This window comes from Drosophila tropicalis, unplaced genomic scaffold, assembly GCF_018151085.1.
Source record: "Drosophila tropicalis isolate 14030-0801.00 unplaced genomic scaffold, ASM1815108v1 contig_258, whole genome shotgun sequence".
Taxonomy (NCBI): domain Eukaryota; kingdom Metazoa; phylum Arthropoda; class Insecta; order Diptera; family Drosophilidae; genus Drosophila; species Drosophila tropicalis.
The window spans coordinates 1,146,099-1,166,929 of record NW_027172710.1 but is presented as its reverse complement, the minus strand read 5'-3'; the positions used below and the strand labels follow the sequence as shown (position 1 = coordinate 1,166,929).

General features: G+C 36.3%; 1 long non-coding RNA gene across 4 annotated transcripts in view; it reads left to right on the top strand.

The window, feature by feature from the left end:
- The window catches only part of LOC137572189 (uncharacterized), a 47,849-nt gene extending 27,252 nt beyond the window's left edge, over positions 1-20,597 (top strand). For 3 of the 4 annotated variants that reach the window (XR_011031568.1, XR_011031567.1, XR_011031565.1), the window contains exon 3: positions 20,193-20,597. This is a non-coding gene — a long non-coding RNA (uncharacterized lncRNA). Of the gene's footprint in view, positions 1-5,746; positions 5,829-20,192 lie in introns of all 4 variants that reach the window. The other variant, XR_011031566.1, reaches the window with a different exon arrangement.
- Positions 20,598-20,831: the final 234 nt, after the last annotated feature.

Below are 20,831 nucleotides of genomic sequence, written 5' to 3'. Positions count from 1 at the left end.
GCAAAGCTCCCACTTAGCTGTGTTAAAAATTTGCCTGCTGGTGAACGTCACGTCGATGACAGAGCCGTAGCCCGCTCTGTTAAATGTGAACTCGCTGCCTGTGTTCAACACTACCAGATCTGAGGTGGCGAATGCTTCGAGTACAGTGCGGCCTTTCGCGTTTGTTGAGCTGCTGCCCCATTCCTCAGACCAAGCATTAAAATCGCCGGCAACAACTACTTTGGTCTTTCCACGCACGTCTGCAGAAAGTTGATCGAGCACAGCTTCAAATTCACGTATGTTTAGGCTTGGTGCCAAATAACAACTGTAGAGCCATACATCATCTATTTTTGCCCGCACAAAACAGTTGTTTCGTTGCACAGACTGGATGAGCAGTGGGTTTTTGCCACAGGTCCAAATAGCCGCTTTGCCAGTTATATCCGCTGCCCACAGGCTGCTAGCCCCTACTCTGTATAGCTCACTAAGAATAGCGACATCTACATCCAATTCCCTCACCGTTTGCGCGAGCAAGCTTTGCGCAGCTGCACAATGATTAAGATTCAACTGCATGAACTTAACCATTATAGACCGGTTGGTTGCTCTCCTGTTTTGCCCAGGGGGCACTCTTTGCTACCAGCAATATGGTTTCTGGGGTCGCGATCTATCGCTGCGCAGTTAAAACAATTTGGGGCTTCGTTGCATGTCGCTGACTTATGGTGACACCATGGTGCTTGTGTGTATATGTATGCGTAATTGGCGTTCGTTTTTTCCTACATTAGATTGCGTCTTAGTGTTCGAGTTCAGTGCTTCTTTAATTATGCTAGCGTAAACTTTGCAGCAATGACACCTGAAGACATTAAAAATAAAATAGATCGTGGTATATACACCGTAGCTGCAAAACATAAAGGCAAAAGTGTAATTTGGACAATATTGTATGACATTTTTCAAGAGGACCAAACTGTTCTTGAAGGCTGGGTTTATTGCAGTACATGCAGAAAAGTGCTGAAATTTGTTTGCAACCAAACTTCAAATTTGTCACGCCACAAATGCTGTGTGTCTTTACGACAGCCAACGGAAGCAAAAAAAGTTTCTAACTTGGACAAAAATGCAGCTACAAGGAAGTGCAGTGAGTGGATTGTTTAGGATTGTCGGCCGTTTTCCGCAGTGAACAGGACTGGATTTCGCAGCCTGGTGGAGTTTTTTGTCAAAATTGGTGCCACATATGGACCAAATGTTGATATAGACGACTTACTGCCTGAAGCAACAACATTGAGCCGAAATGCGGAAAAAGATGCTGAGGAGAAGAGGGCGATAATCTCCAACGAAATTAAAGAAGCGGTGGTTAACGATGCAGTATCCGCAACCATTGATATGTGGACGGATCAATAAGTCAACAGAAATTTCTTAGGTGTCACTCTCCATTATTTAAAAGACTTTAAAATGAACGACATAATTTTAGGCTTAAAATCGATGGATTTTGAAAAATCGACAGGTGAAAATATTTTAAAGAAAATTGAATCCATTTTTGAACAATTTGACGTCGAAAACATATCCAATATTAAATTTGTGACAGATCGGGGATCCAATATAAAGAAAGCATTGGAGACGAATATTAGATTGAATTGTAGCAGTCATCTATTTTCAAATGTACTGGAAAAGTCCTTTGACGATGCAAATGAGCTACAAGAAATATTACAAGCGTGTAAAAAAATTGTTAAATATTTTAAAAAAGCAAGTTTGCAGCATAGACTAACCACAACATTTAAAAACTTATGCGCAACTCGTTGGAATTCCAATTACACTATGCTTAATTCTATAGTGGATAACTGGACAACAGTTAATCAAATATTAAGTGAGACTGAGAGGGGTTAAAAACTTATAGTTGTGAACATATCGACTTTAAAAGTGATATTAGTACTTCTTGAAGATTTTGAGAGAATTTTTAAAGAATTACAAACGTGCAGCTCTCCCTCTTTATGTTATGTTTTGCCCTCGATTGCCAAAGTGAAGAAACTATGCGAACCAAACTATGAAGACTTTTCTTTAATATCGGTTCTTAAAGAAAAAATTTTAAGTAATACGAATTCGATTTGGAAAGAAAATATAGGTATTTGGCACAAAGCAGCCTTTTTTTTATATCCACCTGCAGCAATCTTTGAACATGAGGATATTATAGAAATAAAAAAGTTCTGTGTTGAAAAAATGACCAATTTTAGTTGCTGCTCAAATCAAATTTCCGAAATAGTAGTTTCTCAAGTATGGAGTTATGTCCAGTAAGCCCAAGTTGTGAATTGGCAACTACACCTAAAAGCCAAACTTTTGTGCCAAAAACAACATTTTTCTTTTCCCAACTGGTGGCTCAGACAAACAACAATAATAAATCGCCGTTAGATGAAATAGAAAGTTATTGTACTGAGAGAGTTGCTTTAAGCGAGTTTTTTGAACCCATTGAGTGGTGGAAAACCAAGGAAAATTGTTATCCTCTGCTATCAAAATTAGCATTACATCTCCTTTCAATACCAGCGAGTAGTGCAGCAGCTGAGAGCTTTCTTTAGCGGGCAATATAATAACAGAAAAAAGAAATAGATTAGGTCCGGAAACTGTGGACAATTTGCTTTTTCTACATTCTTATTATAAAAACCTAAAATTATAATTTAATTAAGTTTAATGCACTGAAGCAAAAACATTAAGTTTTATATTTTAATTTTTTTTTTTTATAAGTTAATAAATGAAGTATTATTTCTTAAGTTAAACATTATTTTGTGTTAAATTTTCTTATTTGCGAAAAAAAAAAAAAAAATCAAGCGAAGGCTTGCAAGAAAAAAACCCAACACCCAAAACACTCTACACATTCTATGACTCATTTTTATACCATACACCCATAGGGTGAAATGGTATATTAAAGTCGCCAAAATGTATGTAACAGGCAGAAGGAAGCTTCTGCGACCCTATAAAGTATATATATTATTGATCAGGATGAACAGCCGAGTCGATCTAGCCATGTCCGTCTGTCCGTCCGTCCGTCCGTATGAACACGCAGATATCGGAGACTATAAGGACACTATTCGGCCACGCCCCCTTACGCCCCCAGGAATCACATAAAACTATTTTTCTTAAAAAGTATAACAGCTAGAGACATAAAATTTAGTTTGTATACCCGATTAGTTAGCGCGCAGAAATTAATTGTTCAAACTTTTTGCCACGCCCCCTTACGCCCCCAGGAATCACATAAAACTGTTTTCCTTAAAAAGTATAATAGCTAGAGACATCAAATTTGGTATGCAGACTAGTTTAATAGACGCGCAGAAACTGGCTATTTAAAAATTTTGCCACGCCCACTTTCGCCCCAGCAAATTAAACAAAACTGATTTTATCAAAAACAAACAAAGCTAAAGTCATCAAATTTAGTATGTATAGTGGCTTAGTATGCGCGCAGAGTATATATATTTTCATATTTTGCCACGCCCACTTCCGCCTCCATAATTAAGAAAAAACCGATTTCCTCCTGTAGTTTTTTGACTATCGCATTCAAATTCGGCAGACTAATTATTCTTATCTATTTCTACAAAACTACCATTCAATTTTATTGAAATCGGACTAGAAACATGCAAAATATGCGTATGAACGTATTTCACTAAGCGGTCCACAAGGCCAGAATTGGCCGTTGGCTAGTAGCGGCGCTAGAGTGCTCATGTGTTCGTAGAGTGAGCGAGATAGCACATACTATGAAACATGTAAAAACAATTTAATAGACATATGTACATTTGGTTTTAGAAATTTGAAATATTTGTTTCACCTGGTGTATGGTATACCCAAGTCGACGAGTCGACTGACTTGCTTCATTTGTATATGTCTTTTGACTCATTTTTTTTCGAGGCTCAAGCGCCGGCACATGCTGTACACACATATGCGAAAAAAATACCTACTCACTTTTGCAGCTTGTGTGCACAAACACTCAAGTATTTTCGTGAGGCTAGCGATTGTACACATTTGTGCGGTGGTTAAAAACATACGGGTGTCAAAAACACCCTACATTTACCCGGTGCACCTTAAGTGTCGGTGGCTTGTTGCAGCTCTCTGGTATGTATATACAGGCATATCATATATTTTTGAATGTATACCACTAGATAAAAAATCATCCACATCGACATCGAGGACGTCCTAAATTAAGTTTTGTGGATTGCACAGAAAGAACCAAGCGTCGACGGATAGCAGATTTGGCACAACTCGATGTATCTGCTGCTGATGATTTGCGTTTGGCTTGTAGTCCACCGAAGACGTTGATTTGTCCAGAAAACCCCTGTGAAGTTGTATAGTTGTATATAACAAAAGCCGGTTTAACAAAGCATCAATATTTGTTACTAAGAAGCTTTGTGAACAGTAAAATTGATGCTAATTTTCTACAATACAATAAGCGAAACTCAGGCTAAAAGGATCCTTCAGCTACAAGAGGAGGTAATAAAAAAAATAGATGAGGCATCAAATTGTTTTACTTAATTGGTAAATAGGGTTTCGATGGTAGTTCAGGGCAGAGCGAGTACAAAAAGAAAGTTGAAAATAATAATTTTGAAGAAAATAACTTGTTTGTCACATTCAACTTATGTCCCGTTGCAACTTATTACAAAGACACCAAATGATCCGGAAAACAAAATAATTTGGAAAAATCCAACACCATCCTCTACCCGTTACTGTCGTCCTATTAGATTTCAATTAAAAAAGGAATCTGTTGAGTTGACTGTCGAAGAGGAAAAATATTTTAAAAGGAAAATTTAAGAGGTGATCCCAAACAAATATAAAACATCAAGTAATCGAACAATTCATGTGAAACATAGCATATCTTGCAACTCACAATGGTTAATGGAACATTTTGCAATGCATTAACGCAAACCTCCTCGGCAAAATGTTACATATGCGGAGCGAAACAAACGGGAATGAACGATATAGATAAATGTTTGCCAAAGAAAACTGAAAAAGAACACTTTGAATTTGGATTATCTTCTCTACATGCACACATTCGATTTTTTGAATACTTTCTCCACTTGTCATACAGTTTGGAAATCAAGCAATGGCAAATATGGTCTTTCGAAGATAAAGAACATTTTCATAAACGAAAAAAAAAAATTTTCAAGAGGAATTCCGGGCAAAATTGGGGCTGATTGTCGATAAACCCAAAACTGGAGGTAATGGATCTACCAATGACGGAAATACGACCAGAACGTTTTTTAACAATGCAATTTTGTCTGCCGAAAAAACAGGCATTGACGAAAGTCCTGTTGAAAATTTGTATATTCTGAGTTGCGTTGGATACAGCAAGACAACTGATACAAAAATATAGTTGTTATTACCTGCCCCCGTCAGTCCACAAAATATTAAATCACGCACCTGATGTCATAGCAAATGTATTACTATCTATTGGAGAGCTCTTCAAAGAAGCTGCTGAATCCAGGAATAAGGACATCAAAACGTACCGACTCCATCACACCCGCAAGATTTCTCGTGTAGCAACAAAAACAGATTTGCTTAACAGATTGTTATTGAGTTCGGATCCTTTATTAACAGGATAAAGAAAACTTCTAAACAAAAATAAATCTATTCTGCTCAAATCCGTTTTTGATTTACTGAATTAAAATTCATATTAAAATTTATTGTTTTCACTTTCATTTGATGTTTGATGTTGTTTATTAAAATTTAATAAATTTAATTGTTTATTTTTTTTTAACAGTTTCCTCATAATAAATTAGAAAAACATGTTACTTTCCACTTTTAGGTTTATTGAAAATTCTTCCTCATTTAATAGCTTGCGAGGGTCCGAACTTGTAACAGCATGGTAACCGTTTGGTTTATAATTTGTAAGTACTAAATAAAGCAAATTTCAAAAATTTATATTGAAATTTCCACGCGAAGAATTTTGGTTGCCACTGTTTATGCGTAGAATTTCATCTTCACTCATAGAAAGACAATGTTTAGTGAGGCGTAAAGCCCCTGTGGTCTTGCCAGTTTTAGCTTAGACACAGAGAAAAAATTTTGATAGAGACCAATTATACTCCTCCACGACGAAATCGCCACGACGGATATTTTGTATTACATTTTCTAAAAATCTTTTGACCCATGCTGTGGCTCTTACCAGTTTTGTGAACTTCGATATTCTATTTTCCAGTATTTTAAATGGGTGGTCATATTGGTGAACCAGCATCATAAGCCCTGGTTCGGTTAGTGCCTTTGATTTTGTCTGTTGCCACATCTTTTTATCCAGACCAAGAAAGGCTGGACCTTGTTGCCATCTGTCTGTAGCAACTTTTATGGGAGAATCTCTTGCTATGATATCAGCAATGTTTTCCATGGTTGGAACCCAATTCCATTCTGCCCTCTTGGACTTTTTGCATATTTCGCTTATTCTGTTGCCTACGAAAACTTGCAGCCTTTCGTTACTATTAATCCATGATATCACCGTTTGGGAGTCTGTCCAGAAAAACCTCTCATCAAATTTTCTATTTATTTCGTTTTCGTTTTCCGCCAGTCTACATCCCTTAATAGCTGCCAGCACTCAAATAGAAATGACCAATCAAAAGAGAACAAAGGGCTGTTAAGAAGATTGAAATTTGTTTTACGAAAACATCTACGACGAGAAACTAGGATGTTTTTAAATGAATTAGTAACTGAATTGTAAATAATAATTTCAATGGTTGGTAATAAGGATCATCAAGCTTCACAAGGGGCTGTGTTTGAGATACAGAACAAACAGTGGGATCCGAGACAAAAACAAGATCAAGGATTCTTTTAGAAGAGTTAAGTAAAGAATTCAACTAGACTATCAAGAAAAACATGTTGACATGAAGGAATTAAGAAAGATAGATTGTCATCAACCAGCCAAAAAAGTTAAAATCACGTACAACTATAAGGAAATCACGATCTTAAAGACGACTAAAAATGCTTTTCAAAGCATCAGCATGTTGCATGTAGGTCATGATATCAGAAGCTGGAGGAATATATGAACAAAAAATATATAAGCTAAAGTTGAAAAATGTAACTTCAACGTAAATAAACTCAACACCTAAGAGCAGATCAATCGGCACAACACTTGAACATAGATTCGCGTTGACAGCAATGAGTACTCCACCGCCACGACGACCAACACGATCAAGCCTATAAGAAATAAAGTTATTAGAAAGAATTTCATTATCCAAAACAGAGGAGTTGAGCCAACTTTCAGAGAAAGCTAATATGTCAGCCGAAAAGGTTAGGCTATCACAGGACAGTTTCGAGAGCTTGCTCTTACATTTTGATAATGAATGCAAAGAAAAATTAAAAAGGTGGACAGGCAACGGACGGGAGCGCCCATTGGGCGCGAACTCGTGTCCCCCTAAAAAAATTTTATCGCGATAGATCTTAAGATGGCTGAGTAAAACGCATACGCACCGACGGACGGACGGACAGACGGACATGGCTATATCGACTCAGCTTCTCATGCTGATCAAGAATATATATACTTTATGGTCGGAAACGTCTCCTTCTGTGCGTTACAAACATCTGACCAGTTTTATAATACCCTCTGCAAGGGTATAACAAATATGTACAAATATATAAAATGCACCAAACACTAATCACGAAAAAACTAATTAATTTGCCAAATTATGCAAATAAAACACAAGAAAACTACACCAGCGAAAGCGTAAACAAACTAAGTACAATTACAAGTTGAGAGAAACAATAATTATTGATAAAAATTGGGAGTTATGAAAAAACACGACCGTCCGTCAGACAGTAGAAAAGCTTTCTTGATCAATTAGGCAGAGCCAAATATTTTTCTTGTCTTGACCTTACTTCGGGTTTTCATCAAATTGAATTAGATGAAGACCCTACATATATAAAAAAATAGCCCCGAACTCATATTAACGACTCCGGACTACGACTATCCCAAGCCTTTTTATACATGGATGGTTAAGTTGTATCAGGCTGTTCTGAAAAACATATGTTCAAAAATTTGACAGATGTTTTCGACATTTGCCGAAAATATAATCTAAATCTTACTTAGGTCACAAGTGTACAGACAAAGGTATTCTTCCCGACGATAGCAAGTTCAAAGTTTTTCAAGACTATCCAACTCCAAAAGATCCAAATGAAGTAAAAAGATCTGTTGCATTTCGTAACTTTAATAGACGCTTGTACCAAACTTTGTCCAATACGGACGCGTATTGACAAATTTATGTAAAAAGAATGTCGAATTCATTTTGACTGATGAATGTGCTTTTGCATTTCAACATCTAAAAACCGCACTAAGTCATCCACCAATAATACAGTATCCAGATTTTAATAGAGAATTTTGCATCACAATCGATGCTAGTAAATTCGCTTGTTAAGCAATAAATCAACAATTGAACAAGAACTAACAGTAATATATTTTTTTGTACAGGGGGGGTCATTTAAAGTGGAAGGATTTGCTTTTGCAACAGCAAAGTAAAAACTGGAATTAAAAAATTTTTTTTTATACCCTTGCAAAAAGGGTATATTAATTTTGGTCAGAAGTGTGCAACGCATAGAACGAAGCATCTCCGACCATACAAAGTATATATATTCTTGATCAGCACGACGAGACGAGTTCAAATAGCCATGTCCGTCCGTCCGTCCGCCTGGATCAACGCAAACTCCTCCTAGACCGTAGGAGCTAAAGAGCTGAAATTTTGCACGCAGGCTTGTATATACTGCATATCTCGGATTCAGCCGGATCGGACCTCTATATCATATAGCTCCCATACAAACCCCAAAGTCACGAACAGTGACTTTTCTCAATAACTTCGTTATTTTCTGTGCTAAGATCGTGTAACTTAATATTAGAGAGTTTATTACGCCTATAAACTACTGTGTCAAATTTGATCAAGATCGGATGACTATATCATATAGCTCCCATAGGAACGATCGGTCGAAAACAGTGACTTTTGTAAATAATTTCGTTACTTTTAACGCGATTGCTTTCAAATTAAACATTTGTTAGTTTAATATATCTGTTAATGACTGTGCCAAATTTGATCAAGAACAGGTGACTATATCATATAGCTCCCATAGGAATGATCGGTCGAAAAATGTGACTTTTTTAAAAACTCCGTTACTTTTAACGCGATTGCTTTCAAATCAAACATTTGACTGTGCCGAATTTGATAAAGATGGGGTGACTATATCGTATAGCTCTCATAGGAACGATCGGTGGAAAACAGTGACTATGATCAATATCTTCGTTATTTCCTATGATTGTAGGCCATTCTTTCGCAAACATTAGCCATTGATGGCTAATAGGTAAGGAAAGAGTTACCAAAAAAGTTGCAAGGGTATACAAACTTTGACGCGGTCGAAGTTAGCCCCGGCCTTCTGGTTTTAAATTCATTTATTCAATTCTAAGGAGATTTGTTCTTACTTCTTTTGACCGCCTCTGGCCTTGGCCGCAAAATGTGCCCCTTTTTTCGGCATTTCGCATCCCTTTGCCCAATGTTTCGGGCGGTATGGCAGCAATTTCTTGTCGGATATTGTCTTTCAGCGCAGCCAGGGTCCTTGGTTTACCAGTGTATACCTTGGATTTTAAATATCCAAATAAAAAAAAGTCAGGAGGCGTTAAATCCGGTGATCTCGGTGGCCAGTCATATTCGCCGTTTTTCGATATTAATCTTCCGGGGAACATTTCGCGCAATAAATTGGTCGTGGCATGCGCTGTATGGCATGTAGCGCCGTCCTGTTGGAACCAGTAATTATCCAATTCATTTTTACGAACAAATGGCAATAAAAAATCGGTTATCATTGTCCGATAACGCTCCCCATTCACGGTTACCGTTGCTCCATGCTCCAAGGAAGTACGGGCCGATAACTCTATCGGCATAAATGCCACACCACACCGTAACTTTTTGGTCGTAAAAAGGTTGCGTTTCGATGAATTAAGGGTTATCAGAAGCATAAAAGCATAAAAACGTCAATTTTGTTTATTCACTCCTCCATTCAAGTTGAAATACGCCTCATCAGACATTATGGCCCACCCTGTATATGAAAACACATTTTTAGTAAAAAGTGACCATCGTCCACTATCATACCTAGTTTCTATGAAAAACTAACGAGAATGAGGCTAGATTTAGGGGAATATGACTTCACTGTAGTGTATCTGAGGGGGAAAGAAAACTACGCAGCCGATGCATTGTCTAGGATAAATTTCAATGAAATAAAATCAATCCAGCATCAGGCTCAAAATATACTGCGAGTAACCACTCGATTACAAAGTAAAGAACAAAGCAAGCACCCAGTTTCGACTGGCATGAATAAAAATTCGTTTTATAGTAAAGAGTTAGCTATCGCTGAAACGTCTCAGTCAAGAAACGTGCTCGAATTTTTTCAAAATTCGATAAAATAAAAATAATTCTGGGAAAGAAAATAATTTACACGTTTCAAATTTAAAGGATCCAAAAAAAAAATTTAAGTATAGCACTCACTCCCAGATTGAAAACCATTATGAATGATGATGAAAAGCTTGCAATAATGCGTAACTATCACGATGATCCCATCTGGGGCGGCCACCTAGAAATATCGCGGTTCTTATCAAAATTACAAAATCATGTCCGCTAGAAAAATATGCGCAAAGATATTGTCCAATATGTAAAAAATTGCAAACTTTGCCAGCTAAACAAATCACAATGACACACAAAGCAACCTTTGGTTGTAACACCAACACCCCAAAATACTTTTGATGTTGTGTTAATTTACACATTAGGACCACTTCCAAAGACGGAAGAGAGGTACGAATATGCTGTCACAGCAATCTGCGACTTAACAAAATACTTAGTAAGCATTCCTGAAGAAACAAAAAGTGCCAAAGACAGCCAAATCAATTTTTCAAAAAGTAATCTTGACGTATAGCCCTATCAAGAAAATAATTATGATTTGGGCACAGAATATAAAAATCAGTTATCTTCAGAACTATATAAGCTTCTAGGAATTGACCACGTCATTGAACCATTGAACGAAACCATAGGACATTCAATGAATATCTTAAAATGTATATTTCTTCAGATAAAACGGATTGGGACACATGGCTTAAATATTATACTTAGTGCTATAATATCACGCCATCAACACTGAATGAGCACTGTCCCTTCGAATTAATTTTTGGAACATTAAGATAGACCCAGTCTACAATATTAAAGCTTACGACAAAGAAGTAAAATAAAGATTACAATGTGCACGTAAAAAAGTTCAAATATTAGTTAAAATATTAATGTTAACTTCGGCTATGCCGAAGTTTATATACCCTTGCAGTCCTTGACAATAATAATTTTATATGTTAAAAATTTGTTTTCTGCAACTCAATTCATCAATATAAAAACAAAACAGTTTACTCCTCATACTACAATTTGTTCTTCTTCTTTCCTCATTTCCTAAGCAAAGCAACGCACGCATACACATACAGTTCATGTATACAAAGTATATATGTAGATGCTTCGTTCTATGCGTTGCACACTTCTGGCCAAAATTAATGTACCCTTTTTAAAAGGGTATTATAAAGCTGACTCCAGTTATTTTGGAAGTCAATTTTGCCATTTTAAGTGCTATCGGGATCAAACTTGAGCAGATAAAGTATGAAAATTGTCAGGATCGGACCACCTATCGTATAGTTCTAGAAGAAACACAAATGCAAAAATTGGAGTATCTCTACGAAATTTACTTAATAATAAATAATACATAAAAAAAATCAGATCCCGAAATTTCAATCAGATCGGATAAATAGAACACAACTTACAGTCAATATAAATCGACAGCACAGCAGCCAGCCACCTACGTCATTGCTTGAAATCCACAGGGCAGCTGACCACACGCATACACACACAGACGCAGCGCTACAATCGCAGCATGCAGCATGGGGAAGAAGAAGAAATGGGAATTATATTTGGAGGTGTTTGTCTGTGCATTGATACAGAAAAAGAATTTGGCCAAGGATTGCAAGGGTATAAAAACTTCGGCATAGCCGAAGTTAGCTTCTTTGATATTTAACTTTCAGTCTGTAGCTTATATGCAGAATGCAATCAAGGAAACGAATCCACCGTTCAAAGTAATTTCTTTAACTTGTAGGGAGTTGTGAAGAGCTAGTAGTTGATTGGTATGGGTATGCAGTTGGTGTGTATTGTTTGTGTTTCTTGTAGAGACAAAATAAGGGGCATGTTCCATTGAATGATATTAATGGAAATTTGATTTTATTTATATTTAAGATGAGAAATGTGAGGGTATTATTATGGTAACAACATCATGTGGGGGTCATTGTTATTATAAATGTTAAACACCGTCGTTGTCGTTGTTGTCTTTATGTTTTGCCTTTTTTGAAGTTTTTGTTTTTGGTAGGTTGGGTTTTGTGGGTTTGAGATTTGTGGAAGGGGTGTTGTTTTTTTCTTTAGGAAATATTTTTAATTTTAAGTCGTCAATTTTCCTGCTTGCTAAATTTTGTGAGTTAGTAGGTAGTCACTATTACAACTATATTCCAAACCTTTCCCAATTGCCAGCTCCTTTAAAGCAACTTCGTAAGAAAAATGTAAAAATTTATTTTGGGCCAAAACAGCTACAAGCATTTTTAGCTCTGAAGTCTCACATTATAATTATTAATAATTATTAACGCAACACAATTGGGGCACTTTGCTGAAAACAGACGCATCATCTTTCGATCTCGGTTACATAAATATGGTATATGGTAACCGATCACAACCCGATCGTGTCCATCTTTAAGCCGGAACACATCTTTTATTGATGACATCAAACAGACTACAACGCTGGTATCATTCTAATGGCTTATAATTTTGATATCCACAGATATAGAATTCGATAAACAAAAGGAGGCTTACAATAGAAAATGCAGAAACCATTTTCAAGCATTTGAATAACGATAAAATCCTCAAACAAACATAAATACAATAAAGACTTATTGTCATAATTTAATCGTAAGTTTGTCTTAACAATTAATGATCACTAACTATGAAGCAAATTTCAAGAAAACATGTTTGGTGGCCTACCATTGATTAACCGTATTAAGTCAACTTTTCGAAAAGCCTGTCGAAACTAAGTAAGGACTGACAAAGTACAGCACAAATCAGAAGGTCTTTCCTCGCAATCTTCTCAAGACATCAAAGGGCTTTATCAAGCGACATTTTAAGCAACTTAAACCACGATTGTATCCAATAAAGATGACGAATAATAAAGAAGCGGTGCTAGCTCTTTAATACTATTTCAACTACAGTTGGGATATTGCCAGTATCTCTTAGGGCTGGGTTTGACACAAAAAAATTTATTTTGTCCCCGTACCTCGTAAGATTTGTGGTTTTAATTAATACTGGTGTTTATTGTATTTTCTTTGGATTTATCGGGATGTTACTAGCTTCTTGGCGGAATCTCGGGGTTGCTAAAGGATGCGTTCATTTCTTCTATGTTGATGGCTCTTGATTGCTAAGATCATCAAGGCATATTCAATTTATCCTTTAAACACACACGAGCATTGCAGACCATTAACATATTCATTGTTAGACGACTAGTTATGTTGGCCTGCAGACAGCTCCACTGCATAAGCAATGATTGCATTGTAAGCATAACATTGGCCCATGTAAAGGGCCAAACTTATTAATAAAAAACAAATTATCAGACTGACCATTGGCTAAGTAACAAGCCCTCGCCTTTTTATTACAAACCTTCTAGCAATAGTTTCGGTTTCCTGCAGTGAAGGATCTTTTCCTTCACTACTAATCTTTTGCTCGGCATCTACGCAATTGAAGCAGACAGGAAAGTTGCTGCATGAGGCTGCCTTGTGGTCTGTCGCCCCACATTTGAGTCACCAATTGGTGCGATCGATGGTGCTACTGCACATTTGTAGCATCTCTGCTTTGATTGACGTTCCCGAATCGGGCAACGCGTCCATCCTGTTTCGATTGCTCCCATCTTGAGCAAGGAGTCAGCAGTCGAGTGCGGCATTGATATGAGAGCCAGCTGCGTGTCGCCGAAAGTATGGCGTAATCTTCTGACTCGCACGTTTGCGGTGGCATCGCCAAGTCTTTTTCTTAAAGCATCCATAATGTGGTCTGCTGCTGCCAAGGTATCAAGTTTGCCTTTCTCGATCCAAGCTTCGGTTCCTACTGCCCTTAGCGACGCCTGTTGGCCTAGAACTTGGCTAAGCTCGTTTCTCAGTTTCTGACATTCGGGATCGCCGTCTCGCTTGAGTTCTAAAAGCAGCTCGCCCTTGGCGGTCTTTCTTCTGCGCTGAACATTGTTTTTAACTCCATCAAGTTTGCAGTCGGTTCTTCTTGTGACCATACCAATTGGCCCATGATGAGTTTGTATTCACCAAGTTGGTTTCCAGTTGTTCTAGTGGAGAACGCTGCGTTGTTTTTCCACCTTTTGGTGGGGTTTTCCACTGGATGGCAGCATTCTCTCTCTGGCGTTTGGGCATAGCTGTTTTAGCTGGCTGGTTCAGATTTGTGGGAAACCCCAGATGGTTGTTCCTCGCCGGTGTTGTATATCCCATTTTTACGGAATTGTTATCGGTCATTTTGCGGCGCAGTGTTTCATGCAGCTCCATCATGTGCACTATCGAGTTCTTGGTACTCAGATTAAAGTGGCGAACTGGCTTCCTCCCATCGTCAGCTCTGTTGAACATACTGTCCAGCTGCCAGATCAGGTTTCCCAGTTCGTGTCTGCATGCGTGTCCAACAATAGTGGTTATGTGAATATATTTATGTGCATATATGAATGAATTTATGAATATGAATTTATGTACACATACATATAAACTTACTTTGATGTATATTTATGTGAATATGCTTATGTGCATGTATCAATATACATATGTATGTAACATATATACTTGCAATAAAGTGTTACAAGTGAGCTCTTTGTGTTAAATGATTTGGGTACAAAAAACAACACAGCAAGTTTTGGTGTAAGTTCAAATTATGTTAAAACTGTATTTAGCATATTCACAAAAACGAGTGTAACAAAACGTGAAATGAATATGAAATTCAGCTACAAAAAGTTTAAGTTTACATTAAAATAAAGCTGACTCCAGTTGAAGAGGATTTTTCAGCACCGCAAACTAAAAAAAACGATCTTCATCTCTTGAATTCAAAATATGAACTGATTTTATTAACAAACGTATGTGTATATAAAAGAATTCTTAGACTCTAAGAGGCGACAATTGTTCTTAAAAATGCTTACTCTAATGTTTATATTAATGCTTGTTTATATCATGCACAGCATTGGCGACTTGATATTGCGCCGTTGTTAAATCTTAAGTGCTTTTCCACAGAGTGTGGACGCATGTTTGGTTTGGTTTTTGAGCCATGAATCTGTATCAGCTATTTTTGTTTATTTCTTTGTTCAATCTGATTTGGTGAAGCCATTTCAGATGAACACGATGTTTATTCTTAAACACCAGTTATTTTGGAAGCCAATTTTGCATATTCAAAAATTTATAACGCTGTGTTATTAGTATTGCCTGAGCCGCCGGTTCATAATCTGAACACAATAACCAACAAACTACAGAATAAATTATTCCATTAAGTTGTTTAGGAGCCGAGAAAAACAAAAGCACAAAAAAAAATCAAAGAAGCTAACATCGGCTATGCCGAAGTTTACCTTGCCGAAGTTTACCTTGCCTTTACCCTTGCAGTCCTTGGTAATAATAATTTTACATGCTCAAAATTTGTTTTCTGCAACTCATTTATCAATATACAAACAAAACAATTTTATTACTCTCTATTTTACAATTTGTTCTTCTTCCCTCATTCTCAAAGCAAAGCAACGCACGCATAGACATACAGTTCATGTAGCGTTGCGTCTGTGTGTGTATGCATGTGCTCTGTTGATTTGATGATGACGTAGTAGATAGCAAGCAGCGCTGCCGGCAGAGATTGAACCGATTTATATTGACTTTAACTTGTGTTCTATTCTATTGAAATCTAAGTTATTAAATCCAATACTATCATCGTAGTAAATTTTATTTTATTTTTTTTATTATTTTATAAAAATGTTTCTTCTATGTTTTCTGCAACTCAATTTATCAATATAAAAACAAAACAGTTTACTCCTCATACTACAATTTGTTCTTCTTCCCTCATTCCCTAAGCAAAGCAACGCACGCATACACATACACTTTATGTAGCGTCTGTGTGTGTATGCATGTACTCTGTTGAAGACGAAAGACGTAGTAGACAGCAAGCAGCGCTGCCGGCAGAGCTGGGAGCAGAGCCGATTATTATATTGACTGTAACTTGTGTTATATTTATCCGATCACATTCAAATGTTGGGATCTGGGGTTTTATATTCAATATTATCACATATGTAAATTTCATAGCATACTCGATTTTTATGAAAATGTTTCTTCTAGTTCTTCTAGAGCTATATGATATAGTGGTCCGATCCTGATGGTTTTCATACTTTATTTTTGCGGGTAATAAAAACAGCCGAAAAAATTTCAGCCCGATAGCTCTTAAGACGGCTGAGTAAAACGCGTACGCACAGACGGACGAACAGACGGACAGACGGACCGACGGACAGAGGGACATGGCTATATCAACTCAGCTTCTCATGCTGATCAAGAATATATACACTTTATGGGGTCGGAAACGTGTCCTTCTGTGCGTTACAAACATCTGATCAATTTTATAATACCCTCTGCAAGGGTATAAAAATGAAGTACGTAAGTCGTCCCGCCGACTTATGTATACCATACACAAGTAAAGCAAAAATTTAAATTTTATTAAACAAATGCATTTCACATGCTTTTTACAAGCATATCTTAGTATCTCGCTCACTCAAACATACGAGCACCCTAGCGCCCCCACCAGTCAACGGCAAACTCCGACCTTATGTAAAAACGTTTGTATGCATAACTCGACTATTTTTTGTACGATTTTGATCCAATTTGGTATTTTGCTGGATATTAGTATTTAAAAAAAAAAAAAAAAATCAAAGAAGCTAACATCGGCTATGCCGAAGTTTGTATACCCTTGCAGCCCTTGGTAATAATAGTTTTACATGTTCAAAATTTGTTTTCTGCAACTCAATTCATCAATATACAAACAAAACAATTTTACAATCAAATATGTAAATTTCATAGCATACTCGATTTTTATGAAAATGTTTCTTCTAGTTCTTCTATTATATAGTGGTCCGATCCTTATGGTTTTCATACTTTATTTTTGCCGGGTAATAAAAACCCACGAAAAAAATTTCAGCCCGATAGCTCTTAAGACGGCTGAGTAAAACGCGTACGCACAGACGGACGGACAGACGGACATGGCTATATCGACTCAGCTTCTCACGCTGATCAAGAATATATATACTTTATGGGGTCGGAAACGTCTCCTTCTGTGCGTTACAAACTTCTGATCAATTTTATAATACCCTCTGCAAGGGTATAAAAAGTGTGCCAAATTTAAGATATTCAAATTACGGGGGCGAAAAGGGGCATGGCAAAAACTTTACACATATATAATATGCGCATTTACTAAGCAAATGTACATACCAAATATGGTGTCTCTAGCTAGAGATCTAGGTGTTCATAAGGACAGACGGACAAGGCTAGATCGACTCGGCTGTTGACCCTGTTGAAGAATAATTTTTGCGACTTCAATATACCATTTCACCCTATTGGTGTGGTAAAACAACAAGTCTTAAATTCGTGTCCGCCACTGTATGTATGTAAACAAAATAGCAAAAAAAAAACCTAACGTATAATTGTCAGAAGAATAATAACTGGCAAATAAATTCTGCCATCCAGCAAAAGGAAAACAAACAATCCAATTAAATTCACGGAGACTGCCATACCAGTGGTGCTGAGGACAAAAAACGTGAAGTTTTCCTCCTGGTACACTTTCGCCGGCAGAGTGGCGCTCTCTTAGCCCAAGAAGAAGGATCATGCCGAATCTGGTAGAAAATTTTTGAATTAGAAGAGCAACAAAATTAAAAACAGCGGCAACAACAGCAGCAACAAAGACAACACCAGCAGCAGAGCAACAAGAACAACCACAAAAATACGAATAGCAAAATAAAATAAGTGTGCTACCTATCCTGCACCTTTTGTAATAATCGGGAATCTTTGCGCCGCTACAAGAAATACAAAGAAAAAAAAAGGAAACAATATATAAATATACATTTACTATTTTAACGACTGCTGCTTGAATAGGCTGTTGCTATGAAAGCAATTTGTTTCGGTTTTTGCTTTGGCTTTTGCTTAGCATGTGTAAAATTTCGGTTATTTGCTCTTGCTGTTGCTGTGGGATTTTTCGCTTTTAGATTTTTGCTGTTGGCTTGAATAAACAAAAATTGATCTAAAATTTCATCTTCTCTCTTCAAAAATTTTCTGCGTTTGCGTTGTTTATTATATATATTATAGTTTTTTATGCAATTTTAGTTCTAATCGGTATCTGATGTTGTGTAATCCGATACATCTTCCTCTGCGTCCTTATTTAAAATAAGACTAATAATATATGTATTTATCCAGAAACTGAAGTTTTTTAGTAGAGAAAACTGTTGTTGGTCCAATGAATTAAAAAGTGTGTGAGAGCCAAGTCTTCCATTGTGTTATTTTCGTAAGTGGTTTAATCGAAGTTTTCTTTGGTCTTTATTTCTGGCCTCAAGAGCTTCTTCTGACATCATACCTATCGGAAGGGCATATATTTTATAATTTCTGCTTCATGAATCAAAATTTTATGGACAGATGAAGGCAAATAAGCCATGGGGAGATGTATACAAATAGTATTGCTGTTTGGAATGCATAATGTTTGAAGCCTTTTCTATCAATTTTATAACCAGATGATAGTGTTCGTAAGATTATACAAAGTCGATAAATTAAAATATAGCTGACTCCAATTACATTGGAAGCTAATTTTGCATATTTATTATTAGTTATTGCCTAAGCCGCCAGGCTTCAGAATATCAACCAAAGTACCCATCTCCTTTCGAAAATTCTCTTGTATTTCCAGTTTTCTAATAACAACAGCTGCTTTATCTGTACTTCGAAATTGCCAATTTTTAACTTTTAGTCTGTAGCTTACAGTGGCAGTTACAAAAAGTTTGAGACCTTTTTTTTTGCCTTAAATTCTGATTTCATTAGATTTTTATATAATATTAGAGAACAGTTTTGAGTTGGTCATTCTATTGAGATGATGTACCGTAAATTTTGTGGGCGTATCTCTTATTACCAGATATATCTCTTATCTAATTTTAAAAAATTAATAATAATATAAAGCCCCAAAACTGGAAAAAAAAGTATAACTACACTTGAACTACGAATCGTAGTGAATTAAATTTCCCGTCGAATGAGGTATTATTTATTCAAAATCAGATTAAAAATAGATAGACTTTGTTGCCTCGCAAGAAAGGTACTTTTACCTGTTTGTCCCTTTTTACCTAAGCAGCGGTATTTTCCATGCGAAAGAAAGAGGGGGAAATAGTTCAGCTGTTTTACTAAAACATACCTGTTTTTGCAAGGCAAAGAAGTACATATATTTAATTTTTATTCGATTGTTATGAACAATATCTCATTTAACAGAAAAAATTAATTCACCATCTTTCATAGTTCAAGTGTAGTCATACTTTAAATTGAATTACATGTTTTAAATGACTCAAAACAGGAAGACCAAACAAATATATACGAAATTGAGTTTTCAAGTGGCTCCAAACCTGGAACCTTGAAAATTTGTGGTATGCAGTTTATCTCAAAATGATTCCTCCGCTGAAACGCTTAACGCTGAAATTTTTTCCCTCTATCATGGTCATATGGAACTGATGATGTATTTTAAAATTTTCTACATTAGTTAGCTGTATGTTGTTAGTTGGTTTTTTAAATTGTTCACAACATCACGAACCAAATCTACTGTTTCCTTTTGACAAAGCCATTTTAATGAACTGCACTATCTAGTGGAGGAAGGTTTTCTATTTTTCTAAACTATTTCTGATTTATAAGGTATTTCTAATGGTACTAAGTACACCGAGAATTTGTGCTGATCGATCGAACAAACATTCAAATCATTAAAATTTTGGCGATAAGTTGTGTGGCCACTACTACATTACAAGCCCAACAACAACCGCCCAGTGTTAAGCGATGCACGTTTATTCTTTAGAAATTCAGAACGCATTAATATGCACTAATGTGCGACTTTAAATTTAAACCAATTTTTTAATGTATGTATAAACAAACTTTTTCATTTCAGACGGAAAAATATATTGATGGCAAACTAGACAAAGCTGACAGTTTTGTAAAAAAACACAAAAAGACCTTTAACAAGTGGTACACTAAAATGATTGGCGATGATAATGGACCCAAAATAACATCGTTACACATTTTTTTGTGTGGCTTTGTTGGTGGAGTGGCATTGGGAATAGCTACTAGCTAATTTTAACAATAATAAATCTCTCAAAAATGTTGTCTATCTAATATTCGATTATTAAGAAGTCACATTCAATATCACATTTAGACCACATGTATTTATTTTTTAATTTGTTTACATCAACAGTCGAAACAGTGGACAAAAATTCTGTTTAAACTATATTAAGGTTTACATAATTATAACTTTGAATCAAAAAACAAATAATAAAGTTTAACCAAACTACCTTGACCAATTGGAATTTTTACTAATGTTCACCCAATATCATTTTTGAGCTGCGAGCCAAACTGTAAGCATTAGTAAAATCCGCATATAAATATGGAATAAAATACGTAGCAGGCCCGAGTTAGACCTAAATGCCTTGAAAATGGTTACACTCGAAAGGAGAGAAGGCGAAGTTGAAAGCTGTGTCCTTGTCATTGCAGATGTGACATACAGATTTGCAAGTAGCTAGTAATGTAAATA